General features: G+C 49.2%; 1 protein-coding gene across 20 annotated transcripts in view; it reads right to left on the reverse strand.

Annotated features, from left to right (window-relative positions):
• NCOA1 (nuclear receptor coactivator 1) overlaps positions 1–25,863 on the reverse strand; it is a 277,952-nt gene that overhangs the window by 149,034 nt on the left and 103,055 nt on the right. For 2 of the 20 annotated variants that reach the window (XM_090022633.1, XM_090022722.1), the window contains exon 4: positions 17,477–17,613. The exons of the other annotated variants lie outside the window; for them this stretch is intronic. The gene's annotated coding sequence lies outside the window, so the exon portion shown is untranslated. The remainder of the gene's footprint in view (positions 1–17,476; positions 17,614–25,863) is intronic. 20 annotated transcript variants of the gene reach the window in all.

Below are 25,863 nucleotides of genomic sequence, written 5' to 3' on the forward strand. Positions count from 1 at the left end.
GCCAGACTTCAAAAAACTCTGAAAAGGAAAATATCCCAACCAGAGTTTGGGAAGGCCTTGTAGTCATCCTGCTCCAGGACAGACGTGCATCCCGAGCCACTTCAGATTAGGCCAGTTCCTTGCAATGGCCCACTACGTCCGCTCGCGCGGTTGGGTATTGGTAGCACCGTGGTGGGACCCTGGATCAGAAAGGCTGCTGTGTGATTTGCTTTGGTTGTTCCCATGCATTGGGATAAAGCCCCACAGAGCCAAGTAGGAATAGGACCCCACTGCGCTAGGTGCTGTACAAACAGTCCTTGCCCCAAGGATTGTGAAGCCCAAATAGATTAGCTAGACAAAAGGTAGGGGAAAGGAAGCTTTATCTTCACTTAACCAACAGAGATGGTACCAAATTGTCTACGATTGCAGTGTCAGGAACAGCGCCCAGATCTTCAGCCAGCATCCAGTTCCTCAACACAAGCTGCTTCCTCATCTCTATGTACCCATCTATTAATTTAGGTGCCCGGACTATCTGAAGAGAGAACGTGCTGGAGTAGGTGGCTTACACAAAGCCTTCTCCCCTGGTTGGGATTCATTTTCCACCTCCCCCATCGAGCCCTGCAAATTCTCTCCAGACTGATGCAAATGGTGTTTGTTAGTAGATTATAGCAGTATCTCTTTCAGTATCATATTCATAAAGCCAGCTGACAAGCTAAAGCTTTATCATCTACACTCTCACGCAAGGTAAAAAAAAAAAAACAAAAAACACAACACAGCTGTGACTCGGTATCCAGAGCTTTACTGAGGCACTAAGACGCTTTGCTTATGATGGGGGCACAGAAGGGGAGAGACTTTCCTCTGCTTCCAGCTAGAAAGCAGGCCAGGTTTTTCCTCCTTTTGGCACCCCTCCTGGCCCCAAGCAGAAAAGCCCATTGGGACAACTCGCTGTACCGCATGGTCCTGATCCTGCGAGACAACCGAGCTCGAGTTGTTCATCAGCAGAAAGGAGCTTTCAGCTGATGCAAAACAAAATGAAGCCATGTGGAGCGATCGCTTCGCACTCCTGGGGCCACCTGCTCCCCCCAGGGGAACCCGCACACTGCTTCGATCAAAGCGCTTGCCAGCAGGACGAGAACGTGCTTGCGAACACGTCTTCTCAACGGAGCAAAATAAAGAGCGAGGAGATGGGAGCAGAGGCTAGGGGTCTGTTTGCATCCTGGTGGTAACAGGCCACAGCTCCCAGGAGACGTTTGTAGTTTTGCAGCCCTCACCTCCAATATTGAAATCAGGGACTCACTAGAGCCCAGAGTTGTTTCCTCCTCCCCTTACACCCCCTGCCCCATATCTGCACAGATGATACAGGTCTAGGAATCAGTGGTCCCCAATGAGAAATGAGGATCGTACTGCCTTCTCATCCCCACCACCTCCACTTGTGGTCCACCGTTGGTGATGGTACAATCGGAGGAGGAGGTGGGGTGCAGCCAGGTAGTCGAGAGTCAGCGAGCTTGCACTGAAGAGGGAACAGCTCTGGAAGAGCTGAACTGAACAATACATGCAGGGAAGCAGATCTAGGACACAGCAGCTGAAACAACAGGGGGGGGACGAGAGTCTGCATGCGAGCGGAGGCTGCTTTTGCAAACTGCCTGGATCGTCGACACTCCAGCTCACTGCTGCAGCTCTGCAGACTTGATCCCCATGCCCGTGCGAAGTGTGCGTGAGCAGGGAAGAACATGGCCTCCTGCCGTGCTCCGGCCTGGCGAAGGGAAGGTCAGCGCAAAGCGGTTCCAGCAACAGGGGTCGCAGCCAACCCCACGTGCACCAGGCAGGAACAGGCCCTCTCCCCTGCTCCGCTTACAGGGAACCAATGCGCCTGAAACTTAATTCTGCCGCCATGGAGATTCCCCCTCGCCACCACCGCCATCTCGGCCGTGCATGCTCGCAGAGCCGGTCTGGCAGCATTTTCTGAGGTCACGCAAAAACTGCTCGCACCGCCAGTTCTGCCAGCAAAGCAGCCAGCAAGCTATTTATATTCAAGACAAGAATAAGGGGTGCAGGGCAGGGCAGCTGCCGTGGACAGCACGTGTGGCTCGGGGCTCAGCAGGGTCGTGGCTGCGGTGGACTGCTGGGAAGAAGGATTTGAGCTCGAGCGCTGATCAGAGAAACATGTGCATGGTAAACAACTCGGTGGGGGCACGGGCAGGAGAGGCAAAGCTAGGGAGAGGGTGGCGTTCTCAGCCCCGTGACCTTGACGGCGTCCTCTGGTTCTGGCGCACGTGCGCATCTCCCAGTATCAACAATCGGCATTCACTCTGTCCTCTGTAATCGCCCAGTCAAAACAATTCGGTCTGCAAAGCCCAAACCTGATCTCACGTTGCACAGAAGGCAGTCACACCTACATCTGCAAGGGGACGGGCAGGCAACGTGCAGACCCTCGATGCCGCAACTCCGCAGCGACGGTGGCAAACGGCCTTCAGTCGTCGTTTCTGCATCGAACGCGGCTCACAGAGATGGGGCAAGAAAAAGCGGGCGATACAGCGACCCCGGCAATGGCTTTCAGTGGGGTTTGGACTCCTAATCCAGCGAAAGGCTGAGCCTGCTCCATGACATCCTGACTTCATGGGGTCGGCTCCAGACTTCCAGCCCTTTGTGGTCTCCAAGGCTTAATGTTTAGGGCCAGTGCACAATTAGAGGCAAAATTAGAAGCTGGAGCAAGTTCCTGAATGGTAGCAGGGCATCAGCTGGCAGCTTGCTTTTCTTCCAGCCCTTTGGTATCACGGCTTGAGCAGGAAGGGAGCCCACTTTAACACTACGCCTGCTTCAGGGCAGAAACCAGGCCATGATTAACGGGTGTTAGTAAGAAGGATTCCCCAGAGGTGAGTTATTCCAGACTTGCCTGCCAAGGGGGCTTCCCGAACGCTCCTCGGAAATGCCTGGTGCTGGTCACTGCCACGGACAGAGCGTGGGAGTGGGCGAAGCCCTGGCACGACGGTGCCTCCGTCTCCCCAGCACATCTGAATTCATCCCACTGAGGTGGGCTTGAAGTGTGGCCAATCCCTATAGTTATAATGCAACCAAAACCCCGCAAAACAAGCAAGCAAAAGTCCCAGGCCTCCGGGTCCTGCTACTGGCTTTGCAACGAGATTTTCTTAAACCATCACGTTTGCAGTTTGCCTGGTTTGCCTTCTTGTGCATGAGGATCAGGTTTACACGGGAACTTGGGCAGAATTTAGGTGCCCACATCCAGGAAAGGGGACTCTTAGCAGCCCTAGCCTTCTAAGTGACTAAATTAGTTTTCTGCCAGAAAACCTAAGCAATCACCTATGGCACACGCTGGGAAGGTGCCGTCGTTTTGGCTCAGCCAAGCAGTTGGGTACCTCTCCCCCTTCAAGGGCTGTTCACCGGCTAGAAGCCCCAATCCGCAGGTGTGCTCTGAGCACGCCTGCACTGACTGACAGCACTGACTTCAGGACCCATGGCCACGTCCCCCCAAACATACAGCTGGAAGAGGAAAAGGTAGCAGTGGTGAGGTGCATGTACCAGGAGGGATCCTTTTACATAGTAACTTCACGACTAAAGCACTTCCCTGGGAAATGCAGCTTTGGGCACAGTATGGCACTCACATAGCTATCCTGCTTCCAGGTCTGGAGCAAGCTCATCCAGAGCTGGTGCAATGCACCTCTGCACAGCGCCGCCTGGCATCGCATACACACGTCCCCTCTCTCTTCCCGTCTAAAGGGAAAAAAGGTGCTTTCGTTGGCTCTGTGAATCCCACTGGGCACCTCTGGCTCAGGTGAGATGAGGCTGAGAAGCTCCGTGCTATGAACCAGTAATGAGACTCCTACACTTTGCAGCCACGATGGCTAGAACCATCTGTTTTTTACATGGAAGCTGAGTCTCAAGTAATCACATGGCTCCAGAAGCTGAGGCTTTGAGAGAGGGGGGGAGGAACAAAACAAAACACAGCACCACCAAACTTGTGATAAAATCATGAGAGTTGGCAACACTGGGAACGGAGAACAAAGGCTCCAAACCAGCAAGAACGGTAGTCCTTGTGCTTAAAAGCAAATGAACAAAGCTGCTATTGACAAAGTTTTCTATGCGCTGTTTTAATGCAAAAGGCCAAGAACATCACCTATCATGGTAGCTTAGGAAACTGAAGCCAAAAGTGGAAAAAATCAGCTTCAAATGTTCTAACTGGATATTAATTGCCATTGCATAGGCAAACAAAAAGGCTTTGACTTCCGACTCAATTGCTTCTTCTTATACCCAAGCTGAGCAAGAAAGCTTACTAGAGGAATACTCCAGTGCCTGGAAGCTAGTCTCAGGGGTGTTGGTTGTAGTCATGTTGGTCTGGGTACATGGGATTACCTTTTATTAGACCAACTAAATATTTAGTTAATAAATATAAAAGATAATCCCATGTACCCAAAGAACCTCGTCTGGAAGCTGGTCTGGAATCATTTGAAGGCCTAAGGTGAGCTCGAGCGGAGTTTGCTGACATGTCATATGAGATGCATCGTGCTTGCACTTGCGTTGTCATGTGTTGGGCTGCCTTTCAAATGTGGGCCCTGATCATGCTGATGGGAGCCTCCCTGAAAGCATCCAGTTTGCAGGCCTGGAGGCCCAGCTTGCTCGAGACATGCATGAGACCTGGCCTTCCACTACAGGGCCATAGTGTTCTTCCTGAGGCTCTCAGATAGACTCAATCCTACAGGCATGAAAGTCAGCCATGAAGTCAGGCACGTCCATATGACATGGCCTCTGCTAGCAAAACCCCAGGGTCTCGGCTCTGCTCTCCCGCAGCCCCATGCCACAGTGAGCACTGCTCTAGTGAAAACAGCATGACCAGGGCTCTCTTGGGAGCCCAGCTACTCAGACACCCGAAGTCATTACAAAAAGCCCGCTCCCTTGCCTTGCTAGACCTTACCATGCTGCTTCTACAGGGCCTGGCAGGCACATGTGCATCAAGGACTTCCTGCGTGTCCGCTTGCCACGCTGCCACTGCACATCTCAGCAAGCCCGATCCACGGTGCACAAGAAGCTTACGAAAGAGCGACACGCAAGACTGGTTGGCTCGACAATCGGGCTGCGGACAAGAAGCTCAACCATCGTGCTTTCACAGGTTGTCGAGCAGCTCCAGTCCAATCGAACTGGCAGACAGCTTCCAGCGTGCCCCTGAGCTCCTGGCAGCCCGACGGCTCCATCGTGACCCTAGGCCAAGGCAGTGAAAGGGCCCAGAACCACAGGCTGGTCAGCTTGCACCATTCAAACTGCACCCAGGGCAGCACGACAGCACGTTCAGGCTGAAAAGGAAGAACAGCCTCTTGGCTTTCTTTAGTACCACAGTATAACCACATGCCACAGCAGGGTTGTAGCAGTGATAGTCCAGGAAGTGTCAAGAGGACAAGTGGTATCTTTCAATGAACCAACTGTGTGGTTGCGTGAGCTGTTAGACAAACTTTTGGGCATCAGGGGCCCTTCCTCAGGGCAGTCTGGCTGCTTTCTTCTTCATGCTATGGATTTTCCATTGTAAATGGGGAATTTTGGTATCTTCCATGGTGTAGTAGGCTTGGAGCGCTGTTGTAGCCATGATGATCCAAGAAAATGTTCCAGCAACCAGGTCCAGATGCCCTGAGAAAGGGCTCATGATGTCCAAAAGCTTGTCCAACAGCTTTCCCAACTCCAGTCAGTCCAATAAAAGATATCACAAAAACCCTTTGTCTCAAGTACAACCACCCACCATGCGCATGCACTATCACACGTATGCGTGTGTATAAAGAAATCATCTACCTGCAGACAGAGGTACCCGCCTAAAAAAGTGTGATTTCTACACTAATGGTGCCCCTCTAAATGAAAATGAAGCATTCCCATCTTTCAAGTCATCTCAATATTCATTAGGGAAGGGCTGTGGAAGGGTTGCATTTCCCCACCCCTTTTCTTCCCCAACGCAGCAACGAGAGCCGTAGGAGAGAGGAACAAGCTTCCACACACTCTTAATGTGAGAAGTGCATTAGCCCCCAGGCCTGTAAAAGGAGCCAACCCGTAACTGGCATTTTGCTGAGCAAAATCAGGAAAAAACAGCGATGCTGAGGACAGGCAGAAAACTGCTGTGCTTCACTGCAAGGCATGTTTTGTTCAACCCTCGTAGCATCCCCTGCGTGATTACCCAAGTCTGCAAACCCCCTGGGACCCGAGAGACATCTCTACAGACGGCTTTGCTTCACATTGCTGCCTCCTTGTTGGAAGAGGTGGGGGGAGGAACAGACAGGCAAATGTAATTAGTTAAAGGATGTTTTCCTGCTGTTGGAGGTGGAGACCTGAATAAGCAGCCACCTCGACTTTTAGTGTGTAATTACCAGGCTTTTAAATCTGTGTGTCAGGTGTCACGATAGCAGGGGAGAGATAAGCTGCCTCCAGCCTCCATCTGCAGAAGGCCAGGGGCCGGGCTCATCCTGCGGGTGCATAGGTTAGGAAGGGAACGTGCAGGGGACATGGCATGAGCTGAAACTAATTACTGGTTATCCATAGCAATGGCGTGCCACGTTAAAAATGCAGAGGAACAATGGAGCCCTCTACACACATTCATGGAGAGAAAAGGGAAGGGAGGTTTCCAGGTATAGACAGTACCAAGAAACAGCAGTTATGCTCCTGACTCTGACAACGACTTTCTTCTAAATCTGCATTGGTAGGGAGGGATGGGGGTCGGGGGCGCCTCTGAGCTAGCGGAGGGGCACGGCCACTCTACAAGGAGGGTCATCATCCCCTCGGGATTCACGAGGTGCAAAAGTGAAACGATGTCCCACTCAGGACATAGCGGCAACCTCCACTCACCGAATGATGCAGAAGAGGGGTCGCTGGGGCATTTCAGACCCCTTGGATGAGCTTTTCCATGGGAAGGAGCTATCCAAGGGAGAGTGTTTAGGAAGGCGATGCCCCAGTTTACACCCTCATCTGTCTGGGCCCCTTGCCAAAGGCTGCAAACTAAACTTTCCAGGCACTGCTGTGCTGCTCACCTGCAGAGTCGCAGTCTTCGCTCTGTGCCTTTGTTTTGCAGCAAAGCACCTCCTGGAAGGGGGCAGTGGGGATTTTGATGCCTGGGACATGACCTGTAGCTTTGCAGTCTCCCAGGTCCACAGCCCGAGGCATGGAAATGGAGCAAAATGGGAGCAGGGCCCACAAAGAGAGGCAGCACCGCTTCCGAGGAGCAAGCCACAAAGGTCAGACAACCCATGCAGGAGTCTGATCTGACCGTCTGCACGTTTAACTTCATTCCCGGGTCTCCCAAGCACGGCTTGCAGTTCAAGTGTGCCAGGCTTGATGCTGGAGGGTGCCCAGCGATTGGAGCATGAGACCAGGAGCTCCCAAGTTCCTGTTTTGCTGTATGGCTGCTGGCCAGACTTAAACCGTGAGTCCACAGAAAAAGTGACCAGCTGTGGCCTTGGCACCCTTTGTTCCCTCCACCAGCTCCTTCCCGCAGATGAGATTTACCCAATTTACAAGCAAGATGCTTTGCCAACACCTTCCACGCTGGGTCCTTCGAGTTTGTTCTCCTGCTTATGCTGCATCACAAAAGCCCCTGACAAAACCAGGTTCCTGACAGGTGAAGCACTAATGCATGCGTTTCGAAGGGGAACCACACATTAAACATGGGTTTCCTGGAGGATGGCGGGCCCTGCTCTACATGGAGGAAAGGACAGACAGGAAGCATCACGGGAATGTCAGCTGAGGCAAATTACAGAGATTGCGACCAGTGAATAATTATGAACTGCTCCCTGCGGTCACTCTCTGCTTCCAAACGCAGAGCAAGAACTGAACGGAAAGACTGCACGCTCTTATTTTATTATTGGATATTATACTCCATGCCAAGTTTCACTCTGAGGACTTTACACAACACACAGTAAGACACTGTGGCTACCTCAAAGAGCCTAATATTGGATCTGTGCGGATGAACTCCTGAATCCACATGAAACCTCACTGAAATGAAACAGGAAACTGGAAGAGTAGCCGCGGCCCAGCCGATTCGTTTGCAGAACTAGGGCCTAAAATCTGATGCAACGAAATATGTGAGTTGACACACGGCACGGAGGGAAGGGGGAGGCCAGCATGACTGTGCACTAGATCCGCTCGGGTGTGCGGACACGTTCAGTCCCAGTTTCGTTTTAACAAGCAAAGTATTGGAGAGTGGGTGTTCCTGGGCAGAGAGAGACTTAAACGGCAGGGTGAAGGGCAGGCAGGTCAGAATAGCTAAGAAGGTGTTTACCGGCACGATGAAAAAAGGCAAGTGATTGCGGAGGGAAAAAAATGGATAAAGTGCAGGGGGGAGGGAAAAACAGGATTCACTGGGCAAGAGGGATAGAGATGAACACTTGAGGCAGATGTATAGACTTAAGGGAAAGTGAAACTCCTTTTCCTTTAAGTGGACGGGCTTCACCTGCGAACTCAGGGAGGCAGTGATTTCCATTTGTGTAAGAGAGGTCAGAGATTAAATAAGCACCGTTTGTGTGCCCTTATTTCCGGTGATTATGTAAGTGTATGTGCAAGTTAAATGCAGCCCTTGGACACCTTCCCAGTTACCACGGCATCCTTTGGAGTCATCGCGTTTGGGCAACCGTAGCTGTGGCTCTGTGGACCAGTCGTGCATTTAAGTGCCTTCAGATCGCAGCTCGCTGGTCCCCGAGTTTGCCGTAACCACGTGGATGAGCTGAAGAATCGTTCTGCTTCATCGCAGCATTTCTATTGTGATTGTAATGTGCATGCCAACAGCGCTGTATACTGCCTATATATATAGGATATACAAATATACATGCTGCATGTTTGCAACACGCATGGTGTGCGCATGCACACACGCACACAGCTTTCAAGTTCCCAAACCCAAAGGTTTTGCAGTTATGCTGCACGTGATTCAGACTGCGGTACGGAAGCCAGAAAGACTGTGCAGCGACTGCCAACACTTGCAATTTACCTATTAGGATGAGATTTCATTTCTGTGGATGGAAGGTACTTCTACGCCCAGTTTGACATCAGATTGACACGCTTCCAATGCTGCCAAAAACGCTGACATGCTGCAACACACCACACTTCGGCTCTAAAAATATACATGAGTGGCATTAATTGACTGGGATCCAAAAGCTGCAATCTGACCAGCTCCGAGGCCCTGCGGTTAAATGGGCCAGGCCAGCCCAGTCCAGTTTCCCTCCTTGTCGCCGCAGGGAGCATTGGAGGAGGCAGCCCCCTCCAGCTGGCAATGGAGCGGGGCAGAGGGGAGAGGCCGAACCAAACCCTCAAAGGACAACCTCACAGCGTGTGCCTTCCTGCAGCAACCAGTTTCAGAACAACGCAGACACCTGGGCAAGCCCTCCCAGGCCAGGGAATGGGTTTCAAAGGTCCCCGGCTCTTTCTGTTCCCCTAATACGCGGGGTCAGTCCAGCCCCAAAGAGCCAGGAGCATGTGCAAAGCTTCTCCCAGCCACCCCCGCTTTCCCCACTGCAGCCTCTCTCACAGGAGGAAGTTGGCACAATTGCACGCAGTAAGAAAAAGCTTCCATTTTCCCTCAGAAAGCTGAGTTTACATTTTAAAGCGTGCAAAAAACTAAAAAAAAAAAAAAAAAAAAAAAAAGGCAAACTGCTCCACGTGACTGCAGTAGAGCTAGGGTGGGGAGCGGGGCACAGTTGTCGGGGAGGGGTTTCACTCCCAACCTTGCAGGCGGGGGGGGGGGGGGGGGACGTGTATCACTTGTCACACGCCCTCCTAGTACTCGGCCCGTATTACCAGCTAACCCTTGCCCGGCAGCCTATGCCCCCCCAGCCCCCGCCCCCAGTATAACTTCCCCTCGGAAATCAGTCGATGACTGCATTAAGCGCAGCCGGAGGGACCCGCAGAAATTAAAACCGCCGAAACAGATGCAGCCCTTCCTTCCGCGAGTTTGCGAGGCCACGTTTTTCTTTAATAGCCCAACAATCCTGATTATTCAGGTCTGTTGCCTTGCGAGGCTCGCCTGCGAGGTGTCCTGCGTGCCATTGACATTCGCAGCAGAAAGCCCATTCTCATGCAAGACTATTTTCAGCCGTGCTCGGTAATTGTTAAATTGTTACTCACTTTGTGCCAAAACTGTGCTGCTGAGCAGCTGGCTTTAGCCAATGTTTGATTAAATGTAGTTATGTGTCCTTACATAATAACTTCAGGATTGCGACGCGGGCAAGGCACATAATCAATTATATTTCTGTTCAGTACGTCCTGAAATATTAGAAGCTCGTGTTCTAGTTAAATAGTTTATTCATGCAAAAACTAAAATTACAGTGGATAATTATGTAACAAATTACACATTTTACACTGTATTCAGTATCCCCAAATGCTGGATAAGTAGGGATAACACGACAACTGAATAAATGCCTTGTGTATTATCAATCGCAGGAGTAAGGGATTTAAAAATAATAATCGCGCTGCTTATTCTAAAAAATTAAACAAGCCCTGGTGACAATGCCAGGCGATACTGGGGCCATTTCTTGTCTCTCCTCCCTTACCGGGGAGGTTCAGCGTGGAACGATACAAATATTCCCATGAAAACATGTGCCACTCTCAGAACCAGAGTTAAAAGCTTTCAACTAGGTGAGAGACCAAATGCCCCACGGGGGCTAAATCCAACTCAAAAAGACAGGAGAGCAAGCGGCGACTGAGGTGTGAAGTCCAAAAGGTGCGAGGCGAAAGCCAAGATGCACCGAACATTTCAGTTACGTGGAACGTCCCCTGAGAAGGGCTTTTGCCTCCGTCAGCTGCACGCGGCCTGCAGGCCCCATCTAAACGGATCCGTGGACCTGGCCGGGAGATGCAATAATCGCGTCCCAGCTGGGTCTTCATTTTCCACTGCCCGTTCCCTTCTGGCTTTCTATTCCACGCTCGCACCCCCCACTCTCCAACTCCCAGAGCTATAAAACTCACACGCTTGTGCGCAAGCTGGTGGTGCAGTTGCCTGAGCCACGCGTGGCTGTTCCTGACATCCGAGCGTACGCACAGCATCAGTATTCAAGAGTAAACACAACTTGCAAGCGAGCGGATGTTTGGAGACTTGCTTTGGCATGCTCTGTCAGAGGAAGAGCGGAGCCCGGCCACGCTATTCTTGGCACTTCCTGAAGTTCAGTCCATGGTTTTAACTAGCAAGTGGACAGAGATGGGAAAAAGGGAATCTGAGGCCTCTACAAAAAACTCTGCACCGCGTGCAGACCCCAGCCTTCGGCAGTCGCCGGGTCCACTTCTCGTGTGGGGACACAGGACCCAGGAGCTGGACACAAAGCCATCTGCTCAACAGCGACTGTTCTGCAAGGACCGCTGTTTGAATAAAAAGGCAAGAGCACCCAAAAGCGTGAGCCTTGGTGCTAGCACGGCCCTAATCATCTCCGCCAGGGCCAGACACAGGCGTGGGCAAGCTGGGTGGCCACCTGGGGTCCAGACAGAAAGGGGGCCTGAAAATAGTAATTTTTATTATCATCATCATCTCTTGCAAAGGGGGGGGCCCCGATACTAACAGCTTGCCCGAGGCTAACAGGAGCCTAGGTACGGTGCTGATCTCCGCTCACGTGAATGCAGCCTGCAGAGACTGCAGGTGCCGCTACGCGGCGTGGCCTCCTGAACCATCATCGTGTCTAAACCCCTGTGTCTGCAGCAATCGTTCACTGAAAGAATCCCCCAAAACGCCACTTCAAACCCTCACCCGCAACCATAAGCCCACTATTGCAAATTTGGAATAAAGGAGCAGCAGTGCATGCTGGGCCTTAAGCATTAAAAATACCTGCAGGAAATGCATGCATGTGGATCCCTTCTGTTTTTGGGACGGCAGGGACGGTCCCAAATGGAGCGTCGCTGACAATCCAGCACCCGCCCTTTGTCCGAAGAAGGACCTTTTCTTTTCTGCCGCAGTCTTTCTTTTTGTATGTTTATAAATGACCAATAAAATTGCCCCCCCCCCAAAAAAGCAAGGTGACCACATGCATTGGTCACACGTGGACAATGCGCCATGCACGTGTTCAACCCGTGTCTGAGCAGAGTGCCCTTGCAGCTTTTGTGACCTTTGCACAAAACGCAGAGAAGTCAAATGATCTTTTAACTGCGGCTGATGCTAAACTCTTCAGAACCGGTTTTGGCGTTGCAAATATCCGGCTACCCATACAGGGCCCTTCGCTGAAGCCTCGGTTGGCGATGGATCCGTGTTCACGTTGCACCTGCCATCAGTGCCCGGTCCGCACCAGGGAAACAAATGATCCTCCTAGCGACCCAAATTCTTCTGCTGTTCCTGCCACTGACCACTGAAGCCTGGCCTGCGCTCCCCAGATCTCCACTGTCGTCTTACCTAAATTTTAAGGCTGCTGCTTCATTTGTCTCCTCCCTTTCACGATGGCTCTGCTTGTCCTGGTTTCTCACTGCCCCCCTTTTACGATTCTCATTTTTCTTTACCTACTCCCCGAACTTCGACTCTGCAGCGTGTTTGTTTAAATTGCTGACTGCCAACCAGGGCCCCCCTGAGATTTTTGTTAAAGGTGCCAGGCAATATTAGCGCTGTTCGGGTGTGCAAACAGGACTCACGAGATAATCCCAGAGATTTCAAACAATAATTGATAAACAGTCTGGAATCTGTTGGGGTCTTTCCGAGGTCTCTGCAGCAGAAGCACGGCTCTGCTATTTTTCTGTAGTCAGGAAACAACTGAAAGCTCGGAGCTCAGGTTTTCCGAGGAGCGCCTGGAGTGTAACAGAGGTTCAGAACCAGTGGTTTAAATGCATTTCCTTTATTTTGCTTTCAATTTAATAGTTGCTCTCCCCTGGTTTCTTGTCTTTCTCATTTTGGCTTCTGTTACATTTGTTGAAAGCCTTGGGATATGGCCTGATTTTATTTGGGGGAGTTAGGGAAGGTCTCGCTCCGTGGCATTATGGTAGGCCTTGCTCAATTTTAATCTCGTTTGTTAAACTTCTGCACAGAGCAACTGTTGCGACACTATTTTTTAAAAAATAATTCCTCACACTCTGCAAGCTCCGCTCGTGTATTTTCTTCCTCTGCTTATGCATTTTAATTCTCTTGCTTCTTGTCTAAGAACATTTGTATGGAAGCGCCGTTCCTTCCTTGAAGCTAATTAGCCAGAAAGACACCGTTTGCTTTCTAGCCAAGTGTTGCAAGAATTACACCATCTGATCCCTGGAGGATTTCACCAGATCAAAACCCCTCTGATTAATTGAGCCCAAGCATGGAGTATCATTACAGGCTATATCAAAATACTCTAGGAAAAGTTTCCTACACCAAAGGAGACTCTGAAGAGGTAGGTGGGGAAATCAGTTTATATCTGAGCTGAACCAAATCAGGTCATAAGCAGACTAGAGGTAGAAATGGGCACCTTTTTAGTCTTTTGAACATCATCTCACTTTATTAACTTTAGCGATACATTTTTCTCCACATCAGACAGTTTGGACTATTAAATAGATGTCCTCAGGTTATTTAGGCTCACCACTCACACTTTTTAAATTAAGCAATGGCCCAAATAGCACCTTTGTCTTTCTTATGGTACATCTTTTTCTTTTTTTTTCTTTTTTTTTTTTTTGGGGGGGGGGGGACGCTTTTTTTTTCATTCTAATGAAATGATGTTTGATTAAAATAGAAATATTCCTCTGCACTTTTTTGACCAGAACATCCCAGCATTGTGCCAATACAGAAAAGCCAGAAAGAGAGAGACCAGTCCATTTTCAGTGTCCATGTTGGCCGAGAAACACAACATGCAAAAGTTTCCAAATGTATCCTAAAGAGTGAATTTCATTTTTTCAGATTGTTAGGTTTCATTAATCCAAGGTCTTATTAAAAGTAAGACTTTTTTTTAAAATACAGGCAAAACAATGAGCTTTAGAGTTCACATATGAACAGATGGATGAAAATATGGTGCATGAAGCTGCTCGCTTAATAAGAAAAAAACCCCACTTAGCATTACTAAAATGACTGAGCTGAACAGGATGACATAAGACGCAACCTTATCACTTCTCTCACCAGCAGAAGAGATATAGGGGCGGCAGTTTAAGATCTTTCGTTCTGAATGCAGGACTTCAAGTTTTGCTTTGACCACAGACAGAACTGAATGGCAGCCTCTCACCTCCCCGGTGGAGGTTGGTGCACATCCCACAAAATCCACCATGGAAACTAGCACACGTCAAGGTGGAAGTAAATTAGCAAAGCTTTCCTGGGAACTTTACCTACCCCAGGGGTGTCCGAACAGCCACATGTGCCACCCCAGGGGCTGAAACCTGCAGCCCCCAGGCCCTTGTGCTCCCTTGTTCCTACTCCCCGTCCCTCCAGCTTCTGCTGCCCAGGCTGGGGTGGAGCGTGGCAACGTGGCCCACGGGGCTGAAGGAGCCCACGGCCTGATGGCTTGGAACAAGAGACCTGGAAACCCCGCGCAGCATGTCCTCACGTGCAGGGAGCCTGCAGAAGTGCGGGGAGCGCACGTGGCACATCACGGGCCCTCGTGGTACCTTGGGGGAGGGTCTGTGTACTGTACTGCACTGAGAGCCCCCACGGCGGGTCGGGGGGTGCTCGGGGGCATGCAGCTGCATGGCGGGGGGGCCTGGCACAAAGCCCTGATATAGCCTGTCGCCAAGCCTGGTTACCATTTAGTAAGACTGCTCCCCAGTTTTCATGGGCATGGAATTCAGCTGCATAACCATAACAAAGAAAATATGGAGGTTTTCAAGACACTGAAGTAACTCAGTTTTGCACTAAATCTGCACAGAGGGAAAACTGCATAATAATGTTCAAATGAGACAGTTAATTTAAGACAGGGAAGGACCAAAGACATTTTTTTCTCCAAACCCATTATGTGCTCCTTTATGAAGCTTAATAGCAAACCAAAGCTCACAGAAATCTAAGGCAGCTGCCAGTTATAGTGGTGACGATACTCTTTAAATCTGTCAAAGTATTTTAACGCTTAAAAGCTCATTTTTGTTAACGCCGCAATTAAATCACTGGCGCCCGAGGTTTCAAAAAGGTTAACGGCTTACTTTCAGGGAAAAATAAGGGCATTAAAATGTGAACCTGGTCGGGTTTCCATTCTTTTCTGAATTTTAAACCATCGCGTATCATATGATAAAACCACAACAATGCGCACATGGCTCCATCCGCCGCATCTGACCTTTCTAAGCCCAGCTGGTTTGAAGCAGTGGTCTTAACTACTTATAGGGACTGTCTGATATAATCAGTCACTCAGGAGAGTTTTTCATTAACTAGTTACATAATATTTAGGGTATTACTATTACGTGAGTCAAGCCCGAACTGAAACCCTCAGCCGTAGCTCAGAGGAAACATTCCTAACGCAGATCTGACCCCTGCCTTTGACATCCATTTGGAAAATAATGATTACTCCCTTCCCATTCACCACGGACACTCAAAACTTCACGAGCTCATATAAAGTCCGAGACATACCCACCTGAACACTTTCCAGGAGAGAAATAATTAAGGCTGCGGTCTATTTACAAGCGTGCCTATTCAAGATGGGATTCCAAGATGCGATTGCCTAACATTAATGATGTTTGAGTACAAAGCAATTAAACACTTTTTTTTTTTTTTTTAAAGAAAAAGCTAAGCTAAAACCATGCAGGGTGAAAGGTCATGCCAAATGTTTACCGCAGCAAGAAGGGATTTAGACAAGCAGCAAAATCCAGTTACCAATCGCTATTTTTGTCTTATTCACATTAAAGTCCATCAAAAGACTGTCGTTAGATAAACACCTCACTCTTAATCACCAGCAAGAAAAGTGAGTGAAATGCCGAACTCTCCCCCCCCAAATCTAAGCATCTGTACCATACTGTCAACGCTGCTAAAGCAAGAGAAATCTGCAAGTATAATTACACCTTGGGATTACTAACGTGATGTGCTCTAATAAGTACTCCCCAGAGCATCTGCTGATCTAATAATTGGTACTAGAAAATAATGCATGCTTATCTACGTGGCTATTAACTCTCATTGACTAAATACACTGGCAAGCCACTGAACTGTGTCAGGCGAAGGGAAGAAAAGGGACAGGGAGAGTGCAGCAATTGCAAATGAAGCCAGTTTGATATGCTCTTGGTATTTTTAAGGCATTTATTACTGCATCAGAATCTAACCACCACCGCCCGGCAATTTCAGCATTACCAAGATGAGACCATTTAAGTCTTCATCTCTAGACACTGATTCTGTGCTGAGTGGAAGAAAACAGTGCTTCTGCAGCACTGATTTTTTGTTCTTTTTGCAAAAAGAAACAGAGCCGCCTTCCTGGCACTCTTGAAACGTCCCCCTCTCCACCATCCAGTCAAAGCACTGCTTTCCTTTAGTTCACAATGTACATCTTTCCCGAGCTGCAAACACAGGATGCTTGACAAGCTATGCAAACTGAAGTGCAGGGGCACAAAAATTTTGATTTCTGATTTTCTCTCCAGAGTTTCTGACTTGGCATTTGGATTTTTGAATGGAGACTCTCGGCTTGCTTAGAAATAGGTTGTTAAACCTGAAAGCAATTGACACATCCTAAAGAGATCCTTTCCTGGCATTTTCAGCTTAAATAACTGTTTGCGAAGCTGACAATTCCTGGAGAGATGGGGTTGTCAGCTGTTCTTCCAATAGAGAAACTTCATGACTGGTTGGGGGGGTTTTTTTCCTCCTCCTACCATTCTGCCATTCAGCGAGCAATGTGACAAGTCTATCAAAGGCAACTTTGGTAGATATGATTCATAAAGGCTCAAATCAAAGCTGTTGAAATTGAAGTTGTTCAGAGAACGCAGGGAGGGAAGGGGGGCGGGGAGAGATCATAAAGTTTTAAATGCAAATCTTGCACAAATGGATCCCTGTTCCTATACACACACACACACACTTTTTTTTTTTTAATCTCGGCAGAAACAAGCTTTCAACCATTATACTCTGAGAATGGCTGCTTCCCAGTCGTGGTACTGTTCTGATTTGTATTCCAGTGGTGCTCCTAAGTCCTCGCTGTGCTAGGCACTGTACACACCCTTCGTCAGAGAAACCCGACCCTGAACAGTTTGTACTGCGGGGAGGACTGACAAATGGCAGAAATACGGACGGAAATTAAATGACTCACTGAGGGTTAGTAGGCCAGGGTCAGATCCCGGACCAGAACCCAAGTTTCCCCAACTCTCAAACCAGTGTCCTACCCGCTAGGCCACATTTCCTCTTTCTTGCTCTAAAATGCAGCGCCTGTGATGATTTAATGATTTAGCAGATGTTCACTTTCAGTAGGAGAGCTCACAAAAGATGGGCTTAGCATGAGGCAGATCTTACACTCTCAGCAGCGAGTGGAGCATTGTGAAATCACAGCACAAGTTATCAGTTCCCCAAAGTATATCGAAAGTTTTGTTATGCAAGATTAGACACTGTAAAAAACACCCTAGAGCTTATGTGACACAAATAGGAAGGTCACGAAGCGCTTCCCAAAAAAGCACATCCAGCAAAAAAAAAAAAAGCTGAAAATAATCATCATACTTTACAGGACTCTATCGGACTTCTCTGTGCTCGCTTCCAACCCGCTCAGTGCCTTCTGCTGACATGCTCTCTGCTCTGCTCCTCTGGCTCTAGGTGAGATGTACAACTCCGGTCTATTTATGCAGCCTGTTTTCCTCCTAATGGATGTGAAAGCAAATTGTAAGAGCATATTTCACAAAGAGACAGTTTTGGTGAAATCCAGCTTGTTCCAGTGGCCCGAGAACCCAGAGCCGAGTCCGAGAGAGCCCTATGCACAGCATGATGATCACTGTCAGCTCTTTTTTCTGGATCCCAGCAACGGTTCATAGAGGCCTCCCCTGGTACAGGTGACTAGGCCCATCACTGAGCAGCCCCAGCACTGAAGTGGATCCAAAGGCCTTACCGTCCCAGCGGCCTAAATGCCATCTCAGCCCCATTTTGGGGAGACAAAAAAACCAGCATCACAAAAGCACAACATGAATGGCAGCACGCTGAACTGCCCCTCTCGCCTCCAGAGCAATCGCCTTTCAGGAAAGGCTCGGCATGGAGCAGGTCAGGATACCCTTGGCTTTAGGGAGAAAGCAAAAAAATTACCCCTCCCCCTGTCTTAGAGCACATTTCCAGGCGTTGAGGGGGCCGTGGCAATGAGGCCAACAGAAAAGCCACGAAGAAATGCTGAATGTGGATACGGCCCAAAACTGGTACCTCTCTGGGATAACGCCAAGCTGCCCCACAGCCCGCTGCGCGCACCTTCCCCGCACAAACGCTGTGAGCCCCCCGGGCTGTCAGTCTCGCGCTGATCCCCACAACTGCGCTCACTCAAATGACCCGTTAGTCCGAAATCTTGATTTCTTATTATTGAACCGCAACCTCCTACCACGCAACATTTCCATTCCCGGGGCCGTGAAATGGACTGTCCAAACGTGGTTAATGCATGACACTGTCCTACCAGTTGCATTCGGTTTCCACTTGCCCACATCTTTTCCTTTACCCTTTATATTGCTGTTACTAATGCTATTATTTATACCAATATAGCACCTCCTCACATTCAGCTCTGTTCCTGTGAAACAGGAATTACCCAGCGCGGCCTCCCAACACCTGTTTGAACTCACCCTTTCCACCTGTTAAAGTGCACAGTGAGAGACGCCCGCGAGGATACAGCGAGGGTCCCAGGTCTGCTGCAGTGTTCAAGATCACAGGCCCCAGGTTTAAATGTCAACGTCCTGGAGGCAGGGAACGGGTTTTTTTCGTAAGCACTCAGCTACCTAATTCTGCTACTGCCGACACCAATGGGCATTTTACAGTCAACCTCAATGGCAGCAGATCTACGCCTTTCTGAAAATCCCCCGCTGCTCTCAGCGGAGGGAAACTTGCTTCAAACCCAGCCACAGTGAGTAATCCTGATACAAGCCCGTAGCAAGAGAAAGCTCACTCGCTTGAAAAGTTAACTTAAGGAAAAAAAAAAAAGATACCACCATACAAGAAGCATTTGCAAGTGAAAATTGCCTCAGAAACCTGTGAATGCAGGGTGGGATATATAACTAGGTCAGGCTGACTCCTAGAAGTTGTCAGCCTTTTCTCCCTCCCCATAAAGCAATCCTTAAAGTTTGTTGTATCGTCTAACAGATCAAGAGCCCTGCGAAAGGACCTGTGGCCCTTCCCGAGAGCAAATGTTACGGTCGCGTTATTCTGTGCCAAATGCTCCCAAGAAGCAGGCCAGAGGACAGCGATTCAGCTGAGAAATAACCCTCACTAACCTCCCTGCGCCGGTGAAAATCTCCCCAAACGCATTTTAAGTGCAGCCTTCAAACCAACGTGGTGGTAACAGGGCACGGGAGCATTTCCAACGTTATGCTGAGCTACTACCTGTGAAACAAGGTGACAAGACTATTTCAGGAGGTGGGGGTATGGGCCGGGAGCGGCATTTTTAGGAAGATTAATAGAGGTTTGTTTCCCTACTGAACACGACTAGGGACCTGATAGAAAAACCTACGCTTATCTGAATTTTCATCTGCATCACGCTATTCACCTTTGTGACCGAGAAACAGGAAATTCACTAGCAGGGCAGGCTTAGCCCATAAAGCCAGAAGCCAAAGCAACACAAAAATGATAGGTTTGAAGCTGTAATTATATGATATTTGAAATCCATATTGTTCTTGGAAGGCTGCAGGAAGAGACGGCTTACTGTACGATCCGAAAGGCTGGAGCCCATGCAAGTAAAACAAGGCAGCTGTCCAGAGAAGCCGTACTGTATCAGCCAGCTTCCTCTGGATTTTACGAGGGGCTGGAGGGAGACGTGGGCTGGGGAAAAGAAAGCAATGCCCAGGCCAGCATGAAACAGTCGTTTGGAGGATCAGCTCCATTGCTTCACAGTGCGTAACCCTCTTTAAAAAAAATCCTTGAGAGAAAGGCTTAAATAAAATCATTATTTTACCACCTGTTCCCTATAAACACCCTCAAATGGTAGCTTAGTAGACTCCAACAGAAGCCATTCCTTGCCTGCTGTCTGGTCCTGCCGTCCCCACAGCAGATGGTCTCAAAGGTGCAGGTTTTTGATCCGTTCGCAGCACCAGCCATCTCACCAGCCCAGAGTACTTCAAGGATACTTCTGCTCCCAGGTACTGCAAGCACAGAGCAGCAAGACAGCCACAGCACAGACAGAGAGAGACAGGCTCAGGTCCTATTCCCTGCACGACCACAAATTTGGAGTCCTGCTCCGAAGTAAAGGATGTCCTTTGGGTTAAGGACAGACAGTGCACTTCGTTCGCCTAGAGCACTGGAAGAGCAGAGTCCTTTCCTGAATACTTGTACACCAGCCCTTGCTGAGAATCCAACGTTTTCATCTGTGCATCTGGCAAGACCATGAAGCAGCTAAAGAAAGAAGAATGAGCCCTGAGACATCTTCTTTTTTTAATGTGGGATGCTGTAGCAAGTCCATGACCATGGGGCGGCTGTGCAGCCCCCATCTGGCTCAGACTTGACTGCATCCCTTCGCTTAGATTTTGCCAGCCACACCTTGACCTTAATAAAAGGGAGGCTGCCTGTAGCTCTATGTGAGCCTGAGTCTTGTTGATCCCCACCGGGCTCTCCCCAAATGCCCTCATTAACAGTCCTGCACCCCGAGGCCAGCAGGTCCTCTCAGCCTGCCTCTGCCTCTGCCGGGCACTGGCTGCCTTAGGGGCTCCTTGAGTGGCTCCAAATCCTCCCCTACACCATGCCCCAAGCCTCGCCGGTGTTCTCTCTATGACGTTGTCTACACATACACTTGGCCCCCTTAGGTCTTCGGACTCCCTCGTCCTTTACACAGTCTCCTCCCAGGCTCTCAGACCCCTGGTCCTGCGTGCCGCCCCTTCCCTGGGATCCCTGGTCCTGCGTGCCGCCCCTTCTCTGGGCTCTTGGACTCCTGGTCCTGCATGCCGCCCCTTCCCTGGGCTCTGGGACTCCTGGTCCTGCGTGCCGCCCCTTCTCTGGGCTCTCGGACCCCTGGTCCTGCGTGCCGCCCCTTCTCTGGGCTCTGGGACTCTCTGGTGCAGCTTAGCCCTTCTCTGGGCACCAGGTTCAAAATACAACACAGGCCACTTACCTGACAACAGCTCAGTCCTTCTCTGCCCAGGGGCCTGCCTCTGCTCCCAGGCCTGCAAGGTTCCTTGTAAGCTACAGTCCTTTCATGAGCCCTGCTGCCCAGAGCTCCTCACCCCGTGCCTGCCAGGGAAAGACTCCCTGACCGGCTTAGGCTTTGGGCTTATACAGCTCCAGCCTAAGCCCTCTTGTGTTCAGGTGAGTCTCGCATTAGCCCCCTGCCCCACCTGCAAGCAGCCTAGCAGGCTGCTAGCTCACTTGAAGGAGCAGGCGCATCCCAGTGCCCTGCTACAGGTGCCCAAGTCCTTCTCCAGAGACTCCCCAGGCAGACAAGTTCCTTCTCAAGTGTTTTATTGATTGAGGGAAAACACAGATTTGAAGGAATAAAGTATCCCTCCTGGACAGCCAGTCTCCTTAGGTCCCATTTCTCCCTCAGAAAGAATTTATCTTCCATTTATTCCTTCTTCCTCTACAGACTGTTTTCTCCAAACAGAAACCATGGGTCTAAAGGGAGAGGAAGGTCCCACTCAACCTGCTGCTTTCTTTGAGTCACGGGAAGGCAGCACTATGGGTGTGGGGTGAGATGCTTAACGGGAAGAGGACCGTGGAACTTAAGGAGCAAAAAAAAAGTCTCTCTCCCTCTCCTGGCATTCACTAACAGCGTCTATGAAGATGTTTCAGCAACTAACAACAAAACAGCTGTCGGCACTGGATGCCTGGGACCAGGGAGAAACTACACCACGCTGGAGGACGCCGACGGTGGCACTGTCGAACGGACCCGTCATTTGTGGCTATGCAGAGACATGATGTGGTCGTGACGTGACCTCCTCTTGAACACTTCCAATGACAGAGTCCACAACTTCCCAAGCATCTCTTCCACTGCCTATCACAGAAGACTGCTAAATGATCACTGCACAGAAAATGATTTTTTTTTAAAATGCTGTTGGTTTCTGAAACGCCCTTGCAATCTCACTTTCCAACTGCAAACTATTAAGATGTCTAGATCCTGGGGCCAGCCTCGGGCAGGGCTTCAGGGATCCAGGCAGAAAAGGTCAAAAGCCCCGTTTAGACACAAGCAGAGTTGGGTAGGAAGGCCATGTTCTTTTCTAGTACCTGGGCCAGTCACATATTAAATCCTCATCACCCAACAGGCCCCCTCTTCAAGAGGATTCATCTTCTCCTAGTAGGTGCAACTAGCTCCACTGATCCATTTGCAAAGAAATAGGTCTTCCACCTGCAACAAAGCCCCTGTGGCAGCACTCTGCCATCATGTCTTGAGGGTCGAAGAGGCAAGGCTCTAACACGGGTGAAACGAGAGAGAAAGATGCTTGTTTTGGTCAAGTCTCCAGAGTGGGAGGAAAACAGAAGAAAAATGTAAACCTAAAAGCTACCTGCTGAAAGACAATGGGATAGGCGTGCTGCTCCACCCAAGCAGGTGTGTGGGGAGCAGCAATCCAATGTTAGCTCTCCGCACTCGATCCCACAACTGGGAGTCATGGAGAAATAGGGCTGGAAGGGACCTCCGAGGTCATTTAGTCCAACCCTCCACCTGAAGCAGGATCATCCCTGTCCAAACCATCCCATACAACCGTAATCTGAACTCTGCATAAGACTACCCTCAACTCTGACACAACATAGCACTCTAACTTGCCACAGGTAAAGCAGGAAAACCACAGCAGCCAAAGTCCTGCCTCTATAAAAGGTTGTCAATGTATGCTCAAGGGGTCCCAGGCAGAGCCATGTCCCCTGCTACAGAGCAAAGCAACCCCTCCCCCACACCGGCACAGAGCAACCAGCAAAGCCCAGAAGCATGGAAATACCCATGGTAGAAAAGACGCATAGCTACACTTAGGGCATTCCCATCCAGGGGCTATCCAACCTCTTCTTGAACATTTCCAATGACAGAGTCCACAACTTGCCTAGCATCTCTTCCACTGCCACACTGCTTGCACAGAGAAGATTTTCCAGAAAGCCAATCTAAACTTACTTTGCTGCAACTTCAAGCCATTGGTCCATGTCCTCCTCTCTGCAGCAGGCGAGGAAAAGGTGCTTTCCCTCCTCTTTATGGCAGCCCTTCAAGTATTTGAAGACTGCTATCATGTCGCTATCAGTATCATAAGCGGCATAACAGAATAATCTTACCAAGAAACAAAGAAAGAATCAAATATAAGCCTTTCAAGAAGGGAGACAGGAAAGACCTCAGCATATTCATCCTGCTCATCCTCTACAAGGAGGGATGTGGTGGTCTCTGCTTCCTTCCTATCTCCGTTTGCATTCAAGTGCCCCTTTCAGCCAGGGGTCTCAAAGCATCTTAGTAAGGTGCAGACAGAAAAAGGGACAACGAGTTTAAGTGACTTGACCAAGGCCGTGCACAGTCAGTATCAGAGCAGCAATTTTGGTTCAAAGCTATGGAAATCTGGTGCCATATACTAATCACCAGCTCATATCAGGTCCCCACATGAGGATACACCTCTTATCAGGAAGCAGGCATCAGAGGCATAATTCCATTCCTGCATCATTTCCTGCTTTGAAAGCCAACCTATAGGTACTGGAGCGTCTAACACTTACACCAGGCATATATGTGGTGTTTGAATTAGGAAAGATTATGGCAGGAAGGAAGTGTTTATTGTCAACCTAATGTAACATCAATTAAAGCTTTCTGGTTACCAATAAAAAGAAAGAAGATTACTATTACTCAGCGGGAGCTCTTTTGCTGAAGCTGAACCGCCAAGCGCCTCGGGAGGCAGAGAGCCCCGAGAGCGAAGGCCGGGAGACTGGGCTGCATTTTCACTTCTACATTACTGGGCGACTGAATTTGGATGCCCAACTTGAGACCCCTTAGCTGGATATTCAGGGGCAGTGAGGACACCCCACTCCAAAAGTCTTCAACAGCAACTGAAAAACAGACCTGAGTTTTGCCATGGTAGGCATCTATATCCAGGGCCCCCAAAAACTGGTCTCACTGCCTTATCTCACAATTAGGCAAAATGATACTTGCCCCTCTTCATACGGCACTTTGAACTCCAGGGATGACAAATGCAAGGTAGCGATCAGGATGTTCATTCACTCTTTTGCTGAGAAACATCACTCGTTCCAATATGCTAGCACGTTACAGGGATATCTTGTTCTCACAGGATCAGTCCCATCTTTCATCAGCTTTCCATACTTGACATTTCTACGGTAATTATTACTTAACAGGTAATATGGGTAAACACAAAGGCGAGCCAAGTTTTACTGCAAGTAAGCCTTTTTTGCAATACAACATCATTTCAAAACCATGTAGTTAAAGATGATGATGCAGAGGTATCCTAAAGTTAAAAGCCAAGATTTCAAATGACTTCCTAAGAAAGATACCTCCTTTGATATGCACTTTACAACAGAAAAGATTATGCAGTATTACATTCACTTTAGCTTTCAAGGCATGTCCAAACCTATTAAGTTACTTAATTCTTGCGCGGATATGAGGAACATGTTCTGTAAGGCCACATGAAAACAGGCAGTAAAGTTGCCAGGCACTGCTCCGAAGAACAATCTGATATGTGCGGTTCCTGATGTCTTTCGGCCGGGTATCAACTTCGAGCAGCAAGAAGAGACTGATCCGATCTCACTGACGAATCCAAATTCAGACCTCATCGTATAACTCACAGTAGAGGCGGCTGATTTTAAAGACACGCTGTCGACTTGGAAATCTAGTCAACGCTTTTGTCAAATGGAGTTTAAAGTCATTTCAGTCGAAACCCCTTCCCTGGAGTTCCCTCTGCCAGTATTTGTGGCTTTATAACTACATTTGCCTTTTCTCATCAAACGTTTTTCATTCTCACAATCGTGTGGGCCATTCGTACATCAAAGAGGGGAAAGTTAACAAACTCCCTGTACAGCGCACAAATTAAATGGACTGCACACACAGGGGCAGATTTAAAGACGTCTCTAGGTACCCAAAGGGCTTGGTGTGAGGACGGCGAGTGCAAGTTGATGCACTGGAGCGAGGGTGACCACCCTGTGAAACAGCACTTGAGCTTCACAGACTGGCTTGAGCAGTGGTGCTGAATGACAAGGTTGGCAGAGATAACCCAGACCGAGTTACCCAGCCGCTCTCCTCTGCTCCGCTAGTCTGAGTTGCAGTTCTGCGCAGACAAGAGGAGGGTCGGCACGAAACACGAGGTGTCACTTGTGCGGACGCTACGCTGAAATCAAGCCCAAAGAATAACGTGCTTAGTGGGACTGTGCAAAGTGCTTGAACTTGCAACGATGCCCGTAGCACCTAAGAACTGCTCAAAAATCCCATGAGGCACCCACCACCTTCTCTAGGTGCCTAGCAGATAAAAAGAAGAAAAATTATCCGTTTTTGTTTTAATTCCCCATTTAACTTCTCCTGCGCCTGCAAATACGCAAGGCTAGATCTTCAGCCCCATCTGTGTAGCTCCATCAGCTAACTCCAATTTATGCAGAGATTTCATAGATTTCTAGGGTCGGAAGGGACCTATTAGATCATCGAGGTCGACCCCCGGAAAATACGACGATTTGGAGAGACTGTTCCAAAAATAAAAACCAAACCCCGCCAAAAATAAACCATTCCAGCCAATTCCCAACTTTCCTAAGCAGGACTGAAGCCACTGCTCTCCTGCTCTGGTTTGGTTGCAGGGGGGGCATTTCCAAGCTCTCTGGCCTACGTGGCATTAATACATATATGTAGAGATATATAATTCCCAATTTTAAACGATCAACTCTGAAAGCAAAATAATCTGTCTGTCAGCAATGTAACCCTGAGCCCAGCCTTGACGCAACTGTGGCAATTTGCAACAGGATTTTCAGTCTTGCTAATCAGATTC

The sequence above is a fragment of the Crocodylus siamensis genome, chromosome 1 (assembly GCF_052110815.1).
Source record: "Crocodylus siamensis isolate JL-2025a chromosome 1, ASM5211081v1, whole genome shotgun sequence".
Classification (NCBI taxonomy): domain Eukaryota; kingdom Metazoa; phylum Chordata; order Crocodylia; family Crocodylidae; genus Crocodylus; species Crocodylus siamensis.